We start from the raw sequence: 23,709 nt of genomic DNA, 5'->3' as shown, positions 1-23,709 counted from the left end.
AAGATTTCTTGAAAATCCTTAAAGTCCTCCGAATTTTTTTGAACTCCCTTCAACATTTTTGAAATAATTAAAAATATTGTTAAATTGACTAAAATTAATTCACATGTTTTAAATCCAAAATCCTTTAAATTTTCTTAGGCTCCTTAAAATCGCTGGGAAATCCTTAAATCAATCAATTTCTTTAAATACCTTGAAATCTCCTAAAATTCACTGGATCTGTTTTAATAAATTTTCAATAACTCGACTGACTTTCTTTCAAATTACTAAAAATTTCGTAAAACCCTATAAAATTTCTTTTAAATCACTGAATCTTTTTGAACTATTTTTTAATTACTTTTAAATCCTTTAAAAAGAAACTTTAAGAATGCTCCAAGTCCCTAGTAATTTCTTAAAATGAATTGAGTTCTTAGAAATCCTTAAAGTCCTCCGAATATTTTTTGAACTCCCTTCAACTACTTTGAAATCATTTTAAAAATTTCAAAATTGAATAAAATTAATTATAATCTCTTAAAATCCTTAAATTTGTTTAGGCTCCTTAAAATCTTTGAAAAATCCTTAAATCATTGAATTTTTTTTAATCCCTTGAAGTCTCTTAAAATTTATTCAAATCTTTTTAAATAACTTTTTTAATATCTTTAAAATCTTTAAAATCACTAAGGCTCTGCTAAGATCATAAAAAATTTCTTGTAAATCTTGAAACGTTTTTGAATTTTTTTTAAATCCTTTAAAATCAAATCTTAAAATCCCGTCAAGTCCCTATAGTAATTCCTTAAAATCACTTGAATTTTCAGAAATTCTTTAAGTTTTTTTTTGAAAATCCTTTACCTCCGAAGTTTTTTGAAGTTCCTTCAACATTTTTAAAATCATTTAAAATTTTCGAAATTGAGTACAGTTAATTAAAATACTTTGAATTGTCTTAAATTCCTTAAAATATTAAAAAAATAACATCCCTTGAAATCTCTTCAAATTCATTAAAATCTTTTGAAACTTTTCATTAAGTCGCTTGACATTCTTTGAAGTCACCTAAACTGCCTTAAAATTTGATCAAATCTCTTGTAAATCCTTAAAACTTTTTGAAGTCTTTACAAAATCTTTAAAATTCCTTCAAAATCCGCAATTGAGGTTATAACCTTAATTACGGCAAATTATAATTTTTTCTTGATGGATTGCCTAATCCCACGTTATAATAATGAAATAACTGGCTTTTCTTTCTTGAAAGCAAAGCTATATCACGAATTTTTTATTTAATTTCACCACAATTAATTAATTTTAGTCAAACTCCTAGCTAAAATTCTAAACAATGTTTTGCAGTCCACCAAGTGGTATATCCTTACAGATTTTGATGTTACCGACCGAGCGTGACGTAATATTAGACTACTCAATAGAAGAGTTGCAAATACATAAATTTTATAGGGTCGTCTTTCTTTGGATAAACAAAATTAAACAAACGAAGTTAGCTATGAAAAACAAGAAAATATCTTCCATGTTTTCGGTGGCATATTTGGTTAACGCTCCATTCAAGGAAAGTGGCGCTCAAGGTTCAAATCCTGGCTGAGGCAGATTTTTTTGGTACTTCAAAAATTATGTGTACAAAGTGATCGTGTTAAAATCGAAGTTTGTATTTTTTTATGTTAAAAGCTCATGCTAATTAAAAATATTGTACCACATGACTGAAACAAATTAACAAAATAAAAATTTGATTACTAAGTTCTGACAAGTTGCTATTGGGAAATAAGATCCAACAGTAGCATCTATCATTCTATTTATGTCAGTCTGTTTGGAAAAAAAAACACATGATGAATAGCATTTGCGAGAAGGCAGCGTTACACTAATAAGTGTCTATTCATCATCAAAAATTGCAATTCAGTGCTGACGTTTTTCTACATATAGAAACACAGCTGCACTAGCGACATTATAATCGAGGTGAAAGTCGACACCTCGAGAAGTTGACGGAAGCTTTTTTGTCCGACCCAATTAAAACTACAAAAGAAAAAAAAAAAAAAATGGAAAGAAAGTTAATATTTAAATGAAGGATCTTGCAAAACATGATCATTAAAATAAAGCGAAAATGATCAAAAACATAGAAAAGATCATTAATAAATTATAAACAATTTTAATATTCTTATATACTAATTTTTATTTTAAATTCGTGGTTGGAACTTATTTTAAAAAGTTTTATACAAAATTTATTCTGATGAAAATTAAAATAAGATTATTTAAATAAATAGTTCTATCTTATAAATATGATGGAACACGGGAACAACTTTTAATTGTAAATGATTCTTTAATAATAAAGCATGAAATTCTGTTCTTAACTTTTTGATTAAAGGTTTTAAAAATATACTGTTCTTAACATTTTGCTACCACAATATATAATTTCCTTTTTTTAACTTTTAAAAACATGGGAAAGAGAAATTATGGGTACAGGCAAATTTTTTTACAAAAATTTGGATTTTTGCAGATTTTTGAATAAAATTTCGAAACTTTTTGAACATTTTGAAACGTTTTAAGATAATAAGATATTTTAAATGCTTTTTTATTTTTTTAATTAAATTTTTTTTAAATAAGTATAAAGGTTTTGAAACGCTTTAAATGATTTCCTGAATTTTCGAAAAAAGAATGTTTAAGATCTTCAACCAAAAATGTGCAATTTTAATAAAAAAATAATTTGAAACTTAAATAGATTTCAACAAATTAAAAAAAATTGACATATTTGAAGACTTCGAACAAAAAATTGATAATTGTGTACAGAAGATTGAAAGGTTTAAAGAGAAATTTTTTATATAATTTATTTTAAAATATATCAAAACATTTCGATCGATTTTCAAAATTATCAAAAAAATAATGTTCGAACTTTTTCACGACATTTTTTTCCAAAATAAAAAAAAAATCCATACATTTAAAAAAGTAAAATTATAAAAATAATTATAAATTAAAAATTTTTTTTTTTAAATTAAAATAAAATGTAGATTTTTGAAAATTTCGACATAACATTTTGAAATTTTTAAACAATTTTGAAAGGCTTCATGATAGTAAAAAAATGTTTTCTAATGACTCCTGGGGATATTTAAAAAGATTTTAAAACATGACAAAAGATTTCCAGAATTGTAAAAGAAAAAAAATCTGAAAGATTTTAAGGCTATTTGAGAAATAAGTCTTGTAATTTAAAAAAATATTCAGGAATTTTAGAGAAAAGTTCGTGAGATTTCCGAATATTTCAGAAATATTTTTTAAAAATTTCCAAACTTCAAAAAGTTCTAAATATGTTTTACCCTGGAGCTTTGAAAAATCCGTTAAAATAAAAATTATTATCTTAGAAATTTTCCAGATATTTTTGGACTTACCTGCAATCTTCAGAAGCATTTTTGAATTTTCTCGAGATACCTAGAAAAATTATAGAGGAGAGTGGTCCTAGGTCGGCACTGTGGATTAAGCCGGCACTTGCAGGTTTTTTTTAGAGATGGCGCGCTTGTAGACTAAACCATTTTGTCGTAAGACAGGTTGGTAAACATGTACTTTAGACTTTAGTTTTCGCCTGGCAGTTTTAGCAAGATGTACATTTTTCGTACAAACGGAATTCAATTTTCTTCCATTCTCGTGAAGCAGCTACAGGTGTGTAAATATTTTGAAAAGTTCAATCGATTAAGTGCTCTCTGTGCTTTCGCCTGATAAAGTCAATTTTTTATTCGGGTTTGTTTCGTTAGCGTAATAGCATGAAATGCGCAAATATTGCCAGTGGTCCTGAGTCGGCACCAAACAGGTGGTCCTTAGTCGGCACCCTTTTTTTTTTTGCTGCTTTTGTTATTATTTGTGTCTTGTTTTATTTTGGCATGTTTCAATTCTTTTTCACTTGTCTCGTGTTGTTTATTTTTTCAGTTTGGTTTTGTTGATTTATTCTATTTTCTTAGTCATGGAACGTAATTTCATGAGCAAGATATTCTATGTATTTTTCCATTGTAAACATTTAAGTTTGTCCATTTTCTTCTCAAACTTACATAACCAACCCTTTTTCTTGCACCTGAGCGGACAAAATTATGTCCCGACTCAGGACCGGGGGGGGGGGGGTGCCGACTTAGGACCGCTAGCAAAAATCACACTACTATTTTTGTTTTTGACAAAAACTCTTACTGTGCCGACCTAGGACCACTCTCCCCTATATATATAACTTTACAATAAAGAAATGAAAAAAATAATTAGTTATTTAAATTTTTTACATTATAATCAACATTATTTTTCCGGTCAAACCCTAATTTTCCTTAAAAAATTTCCTTCCTGGCTAAAAGTCTTTTTTTAAAATTAATTTCTTTTTCTTGAAGATTCATCTTTTTTATCAGAATTGAAACTATTTGGTTTTAAGTCGAAAAATTTTGATGGATTATTCTACGCTTTTGGTAAAAAATTCAACTACTTGGTTGAAACTACTTTGCTAAAAATTCACTTTTTTGTTTGAAGATACATCATTTGAGTTAAAAAAAAACAGTTTTGTAAAAAAATCGTCTCTTTTCGGAAATATTTAATCTGTTTTAGTTAAAAATACAGTTCGTTAAAAAAAGAATCTTTTTTGGTTAATGATTTAACTATGTTGTTAAAAATGTATCTGTTTTGGATGAATTTAACTGTTTTTTATTAATAATTACTAAACAAGTTTTATATTTCTGAATATTTTTACGTTATGCTACTACATCATTTTTCGTCCCAAATCGTTCGTTTTAATAAAAAATAATTAGAATGTTAAAAAAATTGAATAATTTGAGGTTATGAGCTCGTGTTTTTAACTGGAAATCGATGCAAATTTCAAATAATATTAACAGTTTTTGAACAATTTTAGGTTATAAATCATTTGATGCTAATTGTTTTTTGTCTACTAATCTAAAGTCACTACAATTTTTATATTTATTTTTATTTATAAATTGTGAAAAATATCTCTCAAGCTCCGCCGGGATCCGAACCCAGGTCGTTCCGATTGCCGGTCTGGTGCTTTTATCAACTAAGCTACGAAACCAAAAATAATACGTTTAAAACAATATTTATAATTTTAAAAAAATACTATAAGATCCAAAAATTTTGGATTGACATTAATTTTATATTTTAATTTTAAAATTGCGTGCGATAACTCAGAAAAGTAAGTAATAATAATACTGCGCATAGCGCGCGTATTTGTTTTCCAGCTGTTATAAATAATTTAAAAAAATAAAAATTATCTTTTTAACAGAGAAAGTTGCGAATTTCGATAAAAATATTTGTAAGGGATTTGGAAGTAATTTAAGGTTATGTTAACATTTCAACAAAAAATGATTATTTTTAATCAAAATGATCAAATCTCAAAGAAGATTTACATTTCTAAAAAATTTTATATTACGTTGCGTAATAGTGTCATTATCGCAAATCGGTAATTTTGATTGAAAACAATGATATTTAAAAAAAAATCTTTTAACTATTTTAGGTTATGCTTGTATTACTTTTCTGAAATCGGCGTCGATTTCGAAGACTTACAACTTTGGAAGAATTTTAGGCTATCAATAAATTTTTCAAATCGAAGATTAAAATCGGATTTAAGACGAAAAAATATTACATTTGAAAAAAGATTTCTAATCTTTTAAAAATTGTTATTATGTTTGTTTTTTTCAACGCACAATTTTAGTAGACTTCAAAGCTCAGTTACATATTTTTAAATAATATAAGATTATAAAAACATTTTACCAATAGGTGATTAAAATCAGATTTTGTTCCGTCAAAATTTTACGCCAGAAATTGGTATTTGTGGAAAATATACACTGGAACCTGGATTAGTGCACAGATTAGAGCATGACCGGGAGTGGCGCTCGACACAAATCCAGGGACTCCGAACGTAAACAGAAAGAACCGCGTGAATAATTTCTGTTAGTTTTTGACGCATGACGCAACCTGATGCAACTAACACGGCTATGAAGTCCAACAATTTTATTTTAACATGAGTTTTATATTTTAATTTTAAAAATGTCCAAAGACAAGAAAGTGATAATAATAGCGCGCGTATTTTTTTTCTTCAATTGAAACAACATTTTTTCATTATAAATTATTTAAAATGCTTAAAAATTTACTTTTAACGGAGAAAGTTGAAAATTTTGATAAAACTTTTTGTAACGTCCCTGAAGAGAAGCCGATACCGTTACTCTTGGTTTGCTCCACTTAGTTGCGCCTAAATCGAATATATAAACTGCGTGTATGCCTTTCTAATGTATCAGAATAATCGTAAGATGCCAGAAACAAGTGGCTGAAACAGCTTTTGTTACATAACTTAAGTACCCGCTTAAACGTCAATACCGTAATATTATTACAATTTTTTTTTACCCGTAACATTGCACAGAGAAATTCGAGACCGATCATTAGCCGATAAATTGACCGAGAGAAATTATAATAATAATCTTAAAATAGATTAACGCAATCTTCACAGAAATTGTGAGAAAAAAATAGAATGGAAAGGCCGAGTTCAGGTGTGAGAATTATGTGGTGAAAGTGCGGGGGTTGCGTACTTGAAAGTTAGAGATAAGATAAGATTTCTTTTGTCTTTTTTCTTAAATTATTTTTCTTTTTTCTGGAAATGTAACTTTCATTTTTTAATGCAGGAAATTTCCTCGGCTGTTTTTTAAAATACGTGGAAAACCAATAATTACGCTATGTAAGCATGTATTATTTTATCTGTCACGCGCAATTTTTAAATAAAAATATTATATTGAGATTATTATAATATTTGTGTATCTTATAGTATCAATTATCAGAAATAATAAAAAAGTATAGCGAGGACTGTACTTTTTCAAAATATAGTCGAAACTAGATTTTAATATTCTAGATACAGTGTTCACTCACGCATGACAAAAGCAAAAGAGTAATGATTAAAAATACTTTCCATGGATTATTGATGAAAATTGATATCTTAACTTAAGAATTAATATATAGTATTTTTGTATAGTTAATTTAGCCATTGTCTTTTTGTCAAAAAATAACAATTTCAAAAGAAAAACTCTTAACATAACAGCTTTTTACTTTTTTTGTTTTTAATTAATAGAAATCAAAGATGCGCGCTATGCGTGTCATTATTACTTTATTTGTCTCACACAATTTTTAAAATAAAACGATTTTTCAACCAAATAATTCATCTCTTCACAAAAAAAGTTCAATTCTAAACAACAACAAAATAAATTTGCAAGCAAAAAGTTTAATTTTTAACCGAAAAACACGCATTTTCAACTAAATGATAAATTTTGAACTGGAAAAGTTAAACTTTAATTAAATTTTTAACGAGGGAGGAATTTTCAACTAAAATTAAGAATTCTTAATAAAAAAATTGACTTTTGAACCAAATTGTTGCATTTTCCACCAACTTTCAACCTAAAAAGGATACTTCTTAACAAAATTGTTCAAATTAAAAAAAGACATGAATTTTCAATACAATAGCCAAATTTCCATTTCAAAAATATAAATTTACAAAAAAATGAAACAGTTAAATTTTCGGTTGAAGAAATTAGTTTTAATCCAAAAAGATGACGATTCAAGGAAAAAATCAATTTTTCCCGAAAACAAAAACAGATTTTCAACGAAAATGATGAGTCTTTAACCGGAATAGCTAAAATGTAGTTAAAATTTTAACCACAGTTGAATTTTAAAATAAATTAAGAATTCTTAACCAAAAATGGCTTTTACAAAATTATTGCATTTTCCACCAACTGCGATTGATTGTTAACTAGAAAATGTTTTTATTTTAAATCAAAAACAGTTAAAGTCAAGCAAAAAGATGAATTGTCAACAAAACAGTTGACTTTAAAATCAAATATTGTTAAATTTTTTTAACAAAAACATTAATTTTTAATCCAATAGTTGAATTGTCAATTAAAAAATATGAATTTACAAAAAAATCAAACAGTTAAATCTTCTATTAATAAATATAGAGAAAAAAGATTAATTTAAGAAAGAAAAAAAAACGAATTTTCACTTGAACCGGTGAATTTTTACCTAAAATGATGAATTTTCAACTGGAATAGTTCAATATTATTTGAATTTTCAACGGGATATTAATTTTTAATTAAAATTAAGAATCTTAAAAAAAAATGTCTTTGTAACAAAATTGTTGCAAATCTGGAAATGGTTTAATTTTTTAAACCAAATAAATGAATTTTTAACCCCATAGTTGAACTTTCAACTAAATAAAAGATTAAAAATGAAATAGTTAAATTTTCAGTTGAAAAAATTACTTTGCAACTAAAAATAAAACGATTTTTTAACAAGGTTGTGCAGCTTTGCAACAAAATAGTTCAATTTTCAGCAAAAAAGAAAGATGAACCTCCAAGAAACCCAAAAAAAAGAGTAAATTTTTCTTTTTTGGTTCAGACTTATACTATTTTGTTGGAAATTGTTTTCTTTTTTAAATTGAAAATTTAACTTTTCTATTTTTTAATGGTTATGTAGCTTCGTTGAAAATTATTCCTTTTTTTAAAGAATTAATCTTTATGGGTAGACCATTCAACTATATTTAATTGAAAATTTAACTATTTTGTTGAAAATTTATGTTTTGTTGATTTTTTTTTTTTTAAATTTAAGTATTTTATAAGTCATCTTTTTGGTGGGTGATTCAACGTTTTGGCTTTAAATTCGTATATTTTTACAGAAAATGCATGATTATCTACTGAAAATTGCTGTATTTTTATGTTTGTTTTTTGTTTTGCTAAAAGTTAAACTGTCTTCTTAAAAATCCAATTATTTGGTGTAAAATACATCAGAACTTGGATTTATGATCGATTTTGGGGATGGCTTACAGTGGCCTACAGCATAAATCGAGGGAATCCAAACGTAAACAGTCAGGGCCGCGAGAAGCATTTCCAATTGGAATGCATAATATTATGCAACACACGCGCGTAAGTACCAGCGCACTGCCCCCTTTGTCGCTACGCTACTGTTTGTCATACATGGATGAGCACCTCCTCTCTTTCGGCTCCGCAGATCCTCTCATCGCAAAATTGCAAGGAAGATCGATTCTCGGAACGTCATAAATCGGGACTTCTTAAATCCAAGTTTCAGTGTAAAATTTTTTTAAAACTTTAATATTCTTTGTTTAAAAATTCGAACATGTGGTTGTCAATGCAAGAATTTGATCCAAAATTCAACTGTCTTGTTGAAAATTTAATTATTCTGTTTAACAGTCAACTTTCTGACTCGATATATCATTCTTCCCGTAGCGTTTATAATTGGCATTATTATATTTGATCTTTGTACTTTTAAAAATTTTCCAGTAATAACATTGGAATGAAAGTTAACTATCCTTCTTGTTCTTGTTTTCAACTCCATTCAAGTGGGTAAATCCATGTGTCTATTGGTCAGGTTGGTTTTCCCCTGTTTTTATTGTATAAACATAGTAAACGTGTGGTTGACCTGACGGTGAAAGTCACCTGCAAAAGCCACACGAGATCCTAAATGGAATTCAAGCGCAACTATAGTAAAGCCGCAATCCTATGAATTTGCGGATAGGATGTACGCTTTATAGCCGCAAGGCCACATTCTGGAAGTAATTGGCAAAACCGTATATTTTCGCCATATAATTTATCGTCAAACCAAGTGGAATTCCTCCATATCACATTTTTTCTTAATTTACCTCTTTTCGTGAAACCCTTTCGATTTATTCGGACCACTTACCCCAGGCATTATTTTTATCATACGATAAAACATGTTTACGTTTTCGTCTCGGTTCTCGTAAAATCCGAGTTTAGAGTTCATCGTTCCCAATTCTGCCTCCTGATGTATCAGATAAACTTGAATTGACTCCTATGGGAAAACAACTCATAAAAATGCGAATTTTCAACTAAAAATGGTAGATTTTTTACCAAACAGTTGAATTTTCAACTAAAAAAAAAGCAATTTTCCACCAAAAATGGAATCGTTAAATTTTCAGTTAAAAAACGAATTTTCAGTTACATCAGAACCCCTGGTTTAGTAATTCCTAGTATTTCTGGCCCACGCAGTTTCTCAGGCAGTGCGCGGATACTCGCATGCGGAGATTGCGCAATATTGTGCATTCCGATTGGAAACGGTTTAGATGGCCCAGACTCTTTTCGCTTCGATTTCCCCGATTTAGTAACAAGACTATTTACAGACAACCGCGACACTGTTACTAAACCGGGGTTTGTTATAAATAATGTTTTTCAGTTTCTAGGAATATTTGAGCATGATCGATTAATTAAATAATTAAGTAATATTAAAAAAAATAATGAATAATTTCCTCGATTTTTCTCTGAATTCCATGAAGTTAAATAATAATTCAAACAAATTGTTATTTTATTTACTTATACTTAAAGTTCAGTGCATATTTAGGTAAAATTAATGTGGGTACCAATTCAAATTCAATTTAAACCGCTTAAAATTCATAACTTTTCAAGTAAAAAATTTGGATTTTCAAGGAAATAGAAGAATTTTGTAACCAAATTGTTAAATTTCTAAACAACTAACTGAATTTAAAACTAAAAAATATAAGTTTTTAACAATAAATGGAATAGTTCAATTTTCAGTCAAAAAATTTATTTCCCGCCAAAAGAACAAAAATTTATTTATAAAACAAATTTAGTTTCACTTTCAACAAAGTAGTTTGGTTTTCAACCGCAATGAAAAATGTTTAACTAAGATGATAAATATTTAACTGGAATACTTGAATTTTCAATCAAAAAGCTAAATATTTAAACAATATTAATTTTCTGCTATAAAGACGATTTTTCAACAAAGTTCATACATTTTCAATGAAATAGTTTAATTTTTCAATTTAAAAAAAGACCAATTTTCAACAAAATAGTTGAATTTTGAACTAAAAACCATGATTTTTTAACTACAATGATCAACTTTGAACTGAAATAATTGAATTTTCAGTGAAAAATATGAATTTTCACAAAAATACACATCAATTTTTGATTAAAAAGAAAAATGTTCAAACAATTAAGCAGTTCAACTTTCAGTTAAAAAATTAATGTTTAATGAAAGAGAATTTTCCGGTAAAAAACTAATTTTTAAGAAAAAATAAATTAATTTGAAAACAAAAATTAAGTTTTCAACCAAAGTGATCAATCTTACACTAGAATCATTGAATTTTCAAATAAAAAATTAATTAAAAAAAAATTCAACAAAATAGTTAAAGTTGCAACTCTTCATTCGAAAAAGATGAATTCTGATCGAAAAATGTAGTAGTTGATAATTTAACATGAAAATGTTTTAACTTGTGATAAAAAACAAAGGAATTAAACCAAAAAGAAGGATTTTTAACAAAACAAATACATTTTCAACTAAAAGCAGTCGATTTTCAACCGAAGGTAGAACAGGTAAATTTGCAGTTAAAAAAATTAATTTTAAGCAAAAAAAATGAAACTTAACAAAAAAGTTCAATAAAGTAATACGAAGCTAAGTAGCTTTAATATTGAAATTTAGAAAAAATGAGCACGCCTTATAAAAAATTCCCACGCTTAAAAAAAAAATCCCTGAATTTCCAGGTTTTTCCAGGTAGGGTACACATCCCGAGCGAACTAGTTAAATTTCCAACCAAAAATATAAATCTCAGAATCTGATTTTCTTACGAAAAAAAAACCGAAATTTCAACATAATATATGAATTTTCGATTCAAAAAGATCAATTTTCCACTAAAAATGGAATCGTTAAAATTTTTCAATCAGAAAACGAATTTTCAACAAATACGCAAAATTTGCTACCATGAATTTTGTTCAGTTTTTAAACAGATATGGATTTTTAATAAAAATTAATTTTCGGGCAAAAAAATACTTTTAAGCAAATTGTTGCATTTTGCACGAAGTAGAATTATTTTTAACCGAAAGCAACGAATTCTCAAAGAAAAGAGTAATAGTTGATATTTCAAACAAAACCTATTTTAATTAAAACTAAAAAACAGCTAAAGTTCACCAAAAAAGGCCAATAGTTAAATTTTAAACTCAAAAATATATAAATATACAATAAAAAATGTAATAGTTAAATTTTTATCATAAAAACATAATTTTGAAACACAAGAAAAATGATTTTTCATCAAAATAGTTGTATTTAAAAACAAAAAGATGAATTTTCGAAAGAGGAAATTAACTTCCTACAAAAAAAAATTTTTAACAAAATACATGAATTTTCAACTGAGAAAAACAAATTTTTGCTCAAGTGAAATAATTTAATTTCCACTGAAAAAAATCAATTATTAACAACAAAAATTGTTAAGAAATAGTTAAATTTTCAACCAAATCTATTTTCAACTAAAAGTGAGTCTCCAGGCAGAATTTTTAAGTCAGAATCTTAATTTTCTACAAAAAACAAAATTCAACAAAATACATTAATTTTCTACTAAGAAAGAAAAATTTTATTCTGAAATGAAATAGTTAAATATTCAGTTCAAAAAATTAATTTTTTACTAAAAAAGTAATTATCAAGAAAATAATTGAATTTTCAAATAATCAACTGGATTATCAACTAAAGAAGATAATTTTTTAATTAAAGTTGGATTTCTTTGCATTTATTTATTTAATTAGTGCAAAATTTAATTACATGGTTAAAAATTCATGTGATTTGTTCATAATTCATCTTTTTTGTAGAAAATTAATCTTCTTGGTTAACAATTAACCTTTTCGTTGAAAATTCAACTCTGTGTGAATTTTGAACTATTTTATTGAAAATTAATTTTTGTTTTGTTTTGAAAAATCATCAATTTAGTTGAAAATTAACCTTTTTGGCTGAAAATTAGACATTTTGGTAAAAAAATTAAATTATCTGGATTAAAATTGTACTTTTTTGTAAAAAATTCATATTTTTGGTTCAAAATTAAATTAATTCGGTAGAAAATCTAATTTCTGAGATAAAAATTAAACCGTTTATCTCAAAATTTAACTATATGGTTGGAAATTCATTTTTTTTATTAATCCTGTGTGTTGAAAATTCATTATTTTGGTTGGGGATTCAAATCATTTTCTTAAAAAGTAGTCTTTTTCCATCGAATTTAAGCTGTGGATGATTCTTTTTTTTTTAATTAATTTTATACCAAAAAAAAACAATTTTTTTTTTAAAATACATCAATTTTCAATTAAAAAAAGACAAACTTTTACTCAAATGAAATAATTGAATTTTCACTTCAAAACATTAATTTTTTACTAAAAAACTAAATTTTAAGAAAATAATTAAATTTTGAAGAAAGCAGCTGAATCATCAACTGAAGAATATAATTTTTTAATTAAAGTTGGATTTGCTTGCAAATTTATTTATTTGCTTAGTTAAAAATTTAATTACTTGTTTGCAAATTCATGTATTTTGTTGATGATTCATCTTTTTTGTAGAAAATTAATTTTCTTGGTTAAAAAATGAACTTTTTGGTTAAAAATTTAACTTTTTGTGTAAATGTTCAACTATTTTCCTGAAAATTCATCATTGTTTTGTTTTGAAGAATCATCAATTTAGTTGAAAATTCACCTGTTTGTTTTAAAAATTAGGCAATTTGGTAAAAAAATTAAAGAATCCGGATTAAAATTCTTGTTTTTTGGAGAAAATTCATATTTTTGGTTGAAAATTAAACCAATTCGGTGGAAATTTTAAGTTTTTGCTTAAAAATGAAACCATTAATCTGAAAATTGAACTATTTTGTTGGAAATTCTTTTCCTTTAATTAATCCCGTCTGTTGAAAATTTATTAATTTAGTTGGGGATTCAACTCCTTTTCTTAAAAAGTTGTCTTTTTTCGTTTAATTTAACTGGTGGATGATTTGCTTTTTATTAATTTTTAACTGCAAATTTAAATATTTCATTTTTGGTTGAAAAATAATCTTTTTCATTTGAAATTGCAACTGTTTGATTACAAATTCATATATTGTACTGAAAATTCTTCCTTCAGTAGAATATTAATTTTCCTGGTAAAAATTATTCTTCTTGGTTGGAAATTTATCTTTCCATGTTAAAAATTTATCCATCATGTAAAAAGTTCAATTATTTTGTTGAAAGTTTAATTATTTTGTTAGAAATTAAACTATTTTGTTAGACACATTTTTTGGTCAAAAGTTCAACTGTCTTGTTGAAAATTCAGAAATATTTTCAAAATTTCTAAATTAAATTTTGCAAGTTTCAGAACCGCGGAATGATGTTTGAATCACAATTTGAGATTCTCTTTTTTTTCGAGGGGTTTAGAATTTTTCGAAGTCTATTTTTGGAATTTTCAGAACCTCTCTGTAATAAGTAGAGATTTTCAAAACGTCTTTAAAAAATAATACAAAATTTTTGTTTAATGCAAGACTGAATGACACTCTTTTAAAAGTTCTGGAATGTTCTAAAAATATTATTATGGATTTCCATAATTGAAAATTGATTATTTTATTATAAAATTTATCCTATAAAATTGAAAATACAATATTTTTTCCAAGTTCTTTCAAAATTGACAATCATTTTGGAATTTCATATCGCTTTATTTATCAGTCAATTAAATATTGTTATTATCCCGGTTCAGCTGATACATTTCTTATCTTTTCTTAAATACTTCTGAGAGAGGAATTCACCAACTTACGCCATAGATCATGCAAAGTTTTTATGATGAATTATAAAATTCAAAACTGAAAAGATGATTTATCAACACAAAATAAATTTTACTCGAAAAAATACTATCAATATTGTTTCCAATAAAAATTAAAGTATGAGTGCGGAAAATTGCCTCAAGTGTTTTTAAGTTCTTATCTTGTTTTCAATTTAATTAAAGATTGGTTTTATCCAAATTACTGAATGGAACAAACAAAATTTGGCAATCTAAGCATTGTAATTGATTGAAATTTCATTTTTTTCCAAGCACTTCGATAAGCGATCAGGAACTTGAAATAAATTAATTAAAAATTGTTGTTAAGGGAAAAACACAATACGGATTTAAAAAAGAAAACTTGGTTTCTGATCAGTTTAACTTTTTACTAGAGTATAAATTATATAATATAATAATAAATAATAACCAAAGTTAAAGAAATGAAAATGATTTTAATCACTTAATAGTTAAGTTAGAAGCTTGTTATTATTAATCATTTCTTAAAAATAATGAATTGCAATTTTATATTCATCAGTATAAAGGACCATGTGCGAAACGGTGAATTGTAATTTAAATGCCACGAAGGCATTGTTTTCCTTTTTAAGGCTTCGTTGCTTAAACTTCAACTGACTGCAACACTCACCAAGAAAATCCACGTGCAGCGAATTTCTTATTTCAAAACAAAGCCTCATTTCGAAATATTAATTTCATCAAGATATTAGATTAAATAATAATTAAAATTACAATAAACCTACTTGAAATTCTCACTAGTATTCATCTATTTCTAGTCAAAAATTCAAATTTTTCTTACCTTGGCACATTTTCCAATTTTCTTTTCCAGAATTTTTGATTAGGAATTATAACTAATTTTGAAAAATAACTGAAGGCGAACTACAGAAAAAATAGTTTAAAATTGTTAATTTAAGAGTAGTTATTTAGAGTTTTCTTCTCTTTTATACGTTTTTCGTTTAAAAATTTTATTTAGCAATTATACAGTTGTATTTTTTTTTTAATAAAAATCTACCAAAGAGATTTGTAGATAATCTTTTAGGAACGAACTGAGCCCTACAATATTAGGATTAAATAAGAATAGCAAATTTGAACTAAAGAGAAATAAATCAAAAAGAATTTTATATAGCTATTGTTAAATAAATCATTTATTATCTAATTTTTTATCGTAAGACAAACAATATAAAAAATATTTTTTTCCAAAGGTTCCCCTACAATTTTCTTCCAAAATTAGTTACAATCGACAATGGGAATATTTTCCTCGATTTTATAAATAATTTTTAATAGTCTGATTCTTGCACTTAAGGTAACTAATAAAAAAACATTTGTTTAAAGTTTACCTTTAGTTATCCTCCAAGATTAGTTATAATTAACAATGAAATACTATTTCTAGATTTGATAAATGACTTTTAACAATACTCATTTTTTATCTAAAGGCAACTAATAAAAAAATTATAAAGTTTGCCTTTAAATCTTATCCAAAATTAGTAAAAAATTAAGAATGAAAATATTTTCCTCGACTTTATCTTATCCCTCGATTTTATAAATCAGTTTTAACGATACTGACTTTTGAATTTGAGGTAAATAATAATAAAAAAACATTTTTTTAACTTATCTTTAGTTATCTACTAAGATTAATTACAATCACCAATGCTCATTTTTAAACATTAAATAAAAAATAGAAAAGTACTTTTTTATCTAAAGTTTACCTTCAGTTTTCTTTCAAAATTAGTTACAATTAACAATTTAAATATTTCCCAAGATTAAATAAATCATTTTAAAAATGCAAATATTTTTCTCCATTTCATAATTCATTTTTAACAATGCTCATTTGTGATCGTGAGGTAACAAAGGCCAAAAAAATTCTTTAGATCGCCTTCAATTCTCTTTTAAAGTATGTTGAAAATAACATCGGGAATATTTTCATCAATTTTACAAAAAATGTTCAGTAATGCTCATTTTTGAACTTGATATAACTAATAAAAAATTTTTTTTGTACAATTCGCTTTCAGTTTTTATCAAAAAATAGTTAACAATTAACAATGTATATATTTTCCTCGATCTTATCAATCGTTCTAAAAAAGGGAACATTTTTCACGCTTTTCTAAATCATTTTTAACAAAGCTTATTTTTTAATTATATTTTTGAATCATAGAGCTTATTTTTAACTTGATGTAACTACGAAAAACAATTTTTTTATAGTTTAATTTCAAAATATTTTTTAAATCATTCATTTTGTCAATCTTTTTTAACAATGCTCATTTTTTATCTTGAAATAACTAATATAATATTTTTTTCTTAGTTCTCCTTCATCAATTTTACAAAAAATGTTCAGTAATGCTCATTTTTGAACCTGATATAACAATTGAAAAATATTTTTTTCTACAGATCGCCTTTAGTTTTTATCCAAAATTATTAAAAATTTAACAATGGAAATGTTTTCCTCAACTTTATTAATCTTTTTTAACAATGCTTATTTTTTATCGTGACATAACAAAACAAAAATATTCTTTAGTTCGTCTTCAATTATCTTCTAAAGTTAGTAAAAATATAATATCGAGAATATTTTCCTCAATTTTATAAATAATCTTCAGCAATGCTCATTTTTTAAATTTATATAACTAATAATTTTTTCAAACAGATCGCCTTCAGCTCTTATACACAAATAGTAAACAATTAAAAATGAAAATACTTCCCTATATTTTATCAATCATTTTTAACAATGTTCTTTTTTTATTTTGAGACAACTAACTTAAAAAATATTTATTTATAAACTTCGCCTTCAGTTCTCTTCCAAAATTAGTTACAATTAACAATGCGAATATTTTATAATTAATAAAATAAATTTCAGTTTTAATAATGCTAACTTTTGGGTTTGAAGTAACTAAGTGAAAAAAATTGTTTTATACTTTACCTTTAGTTATCTTTTAAATTAATTGTCATTGACAATAAAAATATTTTCTTAGAATTTATCATTGATTTTTAACAATGCTCATTTTTGAACTATGAACAATTAATGAAAAAAATATATTTTTATATAAAGGTTAACTTCACTTTTCTTCCTAAATGAGATAAATTAACTATAGGAATATTTTTCTCGACTTTATCAATCATTCGTAACAATGCGCATTTTTGTTCTTCATAAAACTATTTAAAACAAGTTTTTTTCCTAATTTTGCCTTCAGTTCTCTTCAAAAATTGGTCACAATTAACTATGAGAATATTTTCCTTAATTTTTAAAATAATTTTTAACAAAACTCATTTTTTAACTAGCGATAATTATTTTAAAAACTGGGTTTCTTTAAAAGCTTGGCTTTAGTTTTTATCCAAAATTAGTTTACATTTAACAATGGCAATATTTTCCTCGATTTTACCAATTATTTTTAAGAATTCTCGTTTTTTTTTCAACTTGAGATAACTAATAAACAAAATTTGTTCAAGGCTTGTCTTCAGTTCTTTTCAAAAATTAATTACAATTAACAATAGAAATATCTTCCTCGATTTTATAACCTCTTTTTAACAATGCTTATGAACTTGAGATGACTATTGAACATTCCGAATGAATCCATAATATCCGTCAGGCATAAATCACAAACTAATTGCTCATTATGTTTTGCTGATGATAGTGAAATTAAAAATAATTTCCTCTCCTCCTTGCTCACTTTCACCTCATAATGAGCAAGTAAGAAGATATTCGTTACAGTAATAACTAATCTAAATGCTACCAATCATCGATTAAGTGGTTCAGGTTCACTGAGAGTAACCTTAATGTGATTTGTGGCTGATTTTAAAATGAGACGATGATTGCCAATTTATCTCCTTGTTAAGCCATTTAAAAAATTCTAAGAAGACTAATAAGTGAGTACTAATTAGAGCACTCGTGTGGTGACCAATTGGTTGTTTGCAAAAAGTCTCAATCTATGGACTTTGAACAAAACTTGATAGAAAGCTGGGAAAGGCTTTTGAATTTCTACCCAGACTTTCTCATTTTATGTAGATGCAAATTTAAAATTTAAAGAAGTGAAAACTTATATACTGCAGGTGCATTTTTTTATATAAAAAAAAAATTTTAACGGCATAGATAACAGTCTTCACAGGATAAAATGTTATAAAAACAGGGAAAAAATGGGGTTTTCACGGGTACTATATAAAATTCAATTTGAAACGCTTTAAATTCCTAATAATTAAAGTAAAAATATTTCCTTTCAATCTCTTTATCTTCTACAAAATATATACATTTTGAACAAATAGCTGAATTTTCAATCAAAAAGGTAAATTTTATAAGAAAGAAACATTTTAAGTCTTTTTAACATAAATTTGAATTTTCTCTAAAAAAAATGAATTTTTACAAAACTTTAAAAGAATTTTAAATTTAAAAAGATTTTTAAACCAATTTTAAACCACATGTAGACTTTTGAGGATTTGAATCCAAAATTTAAAAAGTTTTGAAGATCTTTGAAAGGTTTCACGAAAATAAGCATTTTTTCAAGATTCCTGAGCTAATTTTAAACAGTTTTTTACTTTGAAAAATTAATTTTCAAAGAAAATTTAAAAAGATTTCAAAACATTTAAAAAGATTTCTAAAAATAGGGCAATAGAAAAATCCCGTAAAATAAAATTCTCGAGAAAGTAAACCTCTCGAAAAAGAAAATTCCCGAAATTATGAAACTGCCGTCAATTTAAAATTAAAAAATTTGCAGAATGAGAAAATTCCTGGCAGCTTTAAGGAATTGACATTTTTTTGATTTCGAAGGATTTTTCAAACCTTCAGAAAAATTTCATTCAGCTTAAAAGATATTTAGGAATTTGAAAATTTGTGAACAGATTAAAAATATTTTAAAGCTTGAAATGCTTTTCTGAACTCAAAAATTCGGAAAAATAAAATATTCCGAAAAGAAAATTTTCGAAATTATAAAATTGTCAAAATATAAAAATTCGACTTGGACAATTCTAGAATAATAAAGTTCTCGATCAATTTATAATATTAGCGTATTTTAAAATTCAAGACAGAAAATTTCCAAAATATAAAATATCCGCAATAGGAAATTTCCGAATTTAAAGAAATAAAAAATAATTTTTTATTGAATATTGTTTATTTATTAAAAATACAATAATCAAAGAAGAATTTTATATATTCGGAAATTCCGAAAATTATAAAATTGCCAGAATATAAAAATCCCGAATTACAAAATTCCTGTATAATACAATTCTTTAGCAATTTATAATATTACCGAATTTGGAGATTCCCGAATTTAAACAATTACAAAAATTGCTTTTAGTTATAAAACTATTATCTATTTATTAAAAATACAATAATCAAATATTTTTATCAAGACATTTTCTTTGTTGTTTAAAATTGTTTTGAATTAATTTTTGAATTTAAAATAACAATAATTGAAGAAAAAAATATTTTCCTGAGTGAAATCTTTTTTTAAATGTGCATAGCATTTAAAAAATTACAAATAACGTTCTCGATAATTGTATTGTTAATTTAAAAGAAATTTATTTTAATAAATAATATTGTTTAAAATACAAATTTTTAATAGTTTAAATTTGATAATTTTATAAATCGGGACTTTTCTAATTCGGACATTTTATAATCCGGCGATTTTTTGTCAGGAATTTTAAAATTCTTTAGTATTATAAATATAAACTTTTCAAGAATTTTATTATTCAGAGATTTTTCAATTCGGGATTCTTATTTTCTGGCAGTTTTGTAATGTCGGAAATTTTATGCAGCAGCGGATTTTATTTTACAGGATTTTTCAGTCGTTCCTGGAATTTAAAACACTAAAATAAAACTATACTTGATCGAAATATTTCATTATCGTATAAATAATAAATAATATTTATTGACAAAACGTTTCTGTCAGGAATATTATTATTTGGGAATTTTCAAATTCCCTAATATTATAAATTGTTCCGGAATTTTTCAATTCGAGATTTTGATAATTCGGAAATTTTATAATGTCGGGAAATTTCTATTTGGAATTTTTTTTTTCAAAAATTTTAGTGTCCAGAATTTTATTTTTAGAGATTTTTCAGTCGTCCCATAATACGCACATTTTAAAATAGAACTTTAAACTTAAAAAATGTATTTTCTCCAGTAAGAATATTTGATTATTGTATTTTTAATTAATAAATATTCCCCATTAAAAAATTTATTTGGCTATTTTCTGTCGGGAATTTATTATTTCGAGGATTTTATTTTTCAAAACTTTTTTGTCCCTGAAATTTTAAATACTAAAAAAGTCATATTTTTATTAAAACATTTAATTTTTTGTTTTAATACATAAATAATATTTATTAACAAAATATTTCTTTAATGGTTTAAATTCGGGAATTTAAGAGTGTCAGATATTTCATAATTTGGCAGTTTTCTGTCAGTAATATTATTATGGGGCAACAGAAGAATCCCGAAAAATAAAATTGCCAAAATTGTGAAATTTTTTAATTGGAAAATTCCCGAAATTATTAAATTTCCGGAATATAAAAATCCCATATTATAAAATTCCCGAATTTTAACAATTAAAATTTTTTAAAGTAAATATCATTCATTTATCTATTTATTAAAAATACAATAATCAACTATTTTTTTCAAAGAAATTTGTTCTTTTTGTTTACAGTTTTTAAAAATTAATTTAACATAACGTTAATTGAAAATATATATATTTCTAGGTGAAATTTTTTTTTTATAATTTTATAATTCGGGATTTTTCTAGCTTGGAAATGTTATAATTCAGGAATTTTCTTTTGGAAATTTTCAGAATTTTAAAGACAAAACAAATTATATTTGATCAAGCTATTTCGTTATTCTATTTTAATAAATAAATAATGTGTATTAACAAAACATTTCTTGAATGGTTTAAATTCTGGAATTTTAGAGTATCGAATATTTTATAATTCGGCAAGTTTCGATCGGTAATATTATTATTTATAAATTTTTCAATTCTGTAATACTATAAACTTTTGGGAATTTTTGGTAATTTCTGAAATTTTGCAGTTCGAGAATTTTATTGTTTAGAATTATTCAGCCGTACAAGAAATGTTAAGCACTGTAAAAAATTATATCTGATCAAATATTTTGTTATTGTATTTTAAGAAACAAATAATACTTTTTAAAAAAACATTTATTTAATAGTTTAAATTCTGGTTTTTCATATTTCGACAATTTTATATTGGAATTATTGGAATTTTCTATTTCGATGAATTTGTTTTTCGTGAATATAATTTTGTTTTTTATTTTTCAGTTGTCTCGGAAATTTTAAACACCAAAAAATTATATGTTTATCAAAACATTTTATTATGGTATGTTAATAAATAAATAATATTTATTAGTCAAACATTTCTTGAATGGTTTAAGTTCCGGAATTTTAGAATGTCAGATAATTTATAATTTAACAATTTCCTGTCGGGAAGTAATATTTGGGAATTGTCCGGTTCGGAATGTTTTCAGCAATTTTTTAATTTCAGGATTTCTCTATTGCGAATAGTTTCTTTTTCGGAAATTTTATTTTTCAGGATTTTCAGTCACCCCGGGAATTTTACACATTAAAAAAATTTATATTTTTTTCAAAACACTTAATTATTGTATTTCAATAATTAAATAATATTTATTGATAAAACATTTATTTAATGATTCAAATTTTCTAATTCGAATATGTTATTCGAAATATTTATTTGGTATTAAAAATGGTTTTTCGATTAAAGATTAAAAATTTATTTAATTCTATTTAATAACAAACTGTAAAATTGACACAAAAAGATTAAAAAAAATTGATAAATAAAAAAGGTGAGGAAAAATGAAGAAATAAAATAAAAAGAGAAAAAAAGAAGCCCGCCTCCGGTTTATTGATTCTCGAAACTCGAAATAAAATATTCGGGTACGTTCGCAGCATCCACATCTTTATTATGCTGCAACATTTATCTAAAGGGGCATCTCATCTCGTGAAGATGCGGGTAATCAATTCAGGAACTATCGATCGTCGATGGACCACTTGCATTACTCAGAATGACACGTAAAGCAAAATATGAAAATAATAAATGAGATTAACTTACCCACTAAATTGACAGGAGACACCGCTTGAGCTGGTAAAATTGCTGAATTCCATGCGCTATTTGAGTCGGTCGTGTTGGCCCAAATGACAACACAACAAAAACAATAACAATAACAATACGAATAATGTCGTCACGAGTGTCACTACTTCCGTACACACAGTTCGCGCCTGAGGCCTGAGTGGGCCTGAGCATGAGATTTAATTCAAACCTCGAAGAAGCCATTCACGTTCACGCGTTCATGACCTCCGGTCAGTCGGTGAAATCTGCTCTGCTCTACTCTTCTCTGCGGTCTGTGACGTCTGTGTGCAAACCACTATATATCTTTCCTGTGTGGCACTTTTTTCTTCTTGTGTGGGTGAACACTCAGTTCAGTTTATTCAGTGGCGCCTCCAGCGTCGAATTTTACAAACTCGAATGGTAAGCTTCCTACAAGGCTACAATTTACAGACTACAAATGGTTCACTTCCAAACTAATAATCTTTTTTTTATCATTTTTTAATCTTCTTGATCGCGTTGTTAACATGTTTCAACTATTTCGGTTAAAATTTCTTTTCTCGGGCTTAAAATTAATCTTCTTAGTTAAGAATTTATCTTCTTCTATGAAAATTCAATACTTTTTTGTTTAAAATTGATCAACTTTCTTAGAAAGTCACTTTTTTGTTGTTAAAAATTTAACTGCTTTTTTTTGTCAAACTTGCCTTCTTGGGTTGAATGTAAACTATTTTTTTTAGAAAATTCGTTTTTTTTTAGAAAATTGAGTTTTTTTAGTTGATAATTCAACTATTTCGTTAAACATTTAAGGAATTAAAACATTTGTTTTATGTAATTTATGTGATTAGATAAAAATTCTTGTTATTTGATAGAAAATCAATCTCCATGGTTTAAAGTTAAACTATTTTGTTTTAAAAAACGTGTTTCGGTTAAGGATTCAACAATTTGGTTAAAATTTCTTCTTTTTGGTAGAAACTCCATCTATTTAAGTTGAAAATTCAATTATTTCATTCAAACTTTATGTGATTTAAAATTGTTTCATTTATTGGTTTGTTGAAAATTCTTTTTTTTTTTTTAGTTTAAAAAACTAATTGAAAATTCGTTTTG

General features: G+C 25.4%; 1 protein-coding gene across 1 annotated transcript in view; it reads right to left on the bottom strand.

Moving 5' to 3' along the window:
- Window positions 1–22,904, bottom strand: part of LOC117172482 (general transcriptional corepressor trfA-like) — a 111,915-nt gene extending 89,011 nt beyond the window's left edge. Inside the window, exon 1 of the mRNA XM_033360466.1 lies at window positions 22,612–22,904. The gene's annotated coding sequence lies outside the window, so the exon portion shown is untranslated. The remainder of the gene's footprint in view (window positions 1–22,611) is intronic.
- Between the last annotated feature and the right edge of the window lie 805 nt (window positions 22,905–23,709).

The sequence above is a fragment of the Belonocnema kinseyi genome, chromosome 5 (assembly GCF_010883055.1).
Source record: "Belonocnema kinseyi isolate 2016_QV_RU_SX_M_011 chromosome 5, B_treatae_v1, whole genome shotgun sequence".
Lineage (NCBI taxonomy): Eukaryota > Metazoa > Arthropoda > Insecta > Hymenoptera > Cynipidae > Belonocnema > Belonocnema kinseyi.
This window is presented reverse-complemented; position numbering and strand designations above follow the sequence as displayed.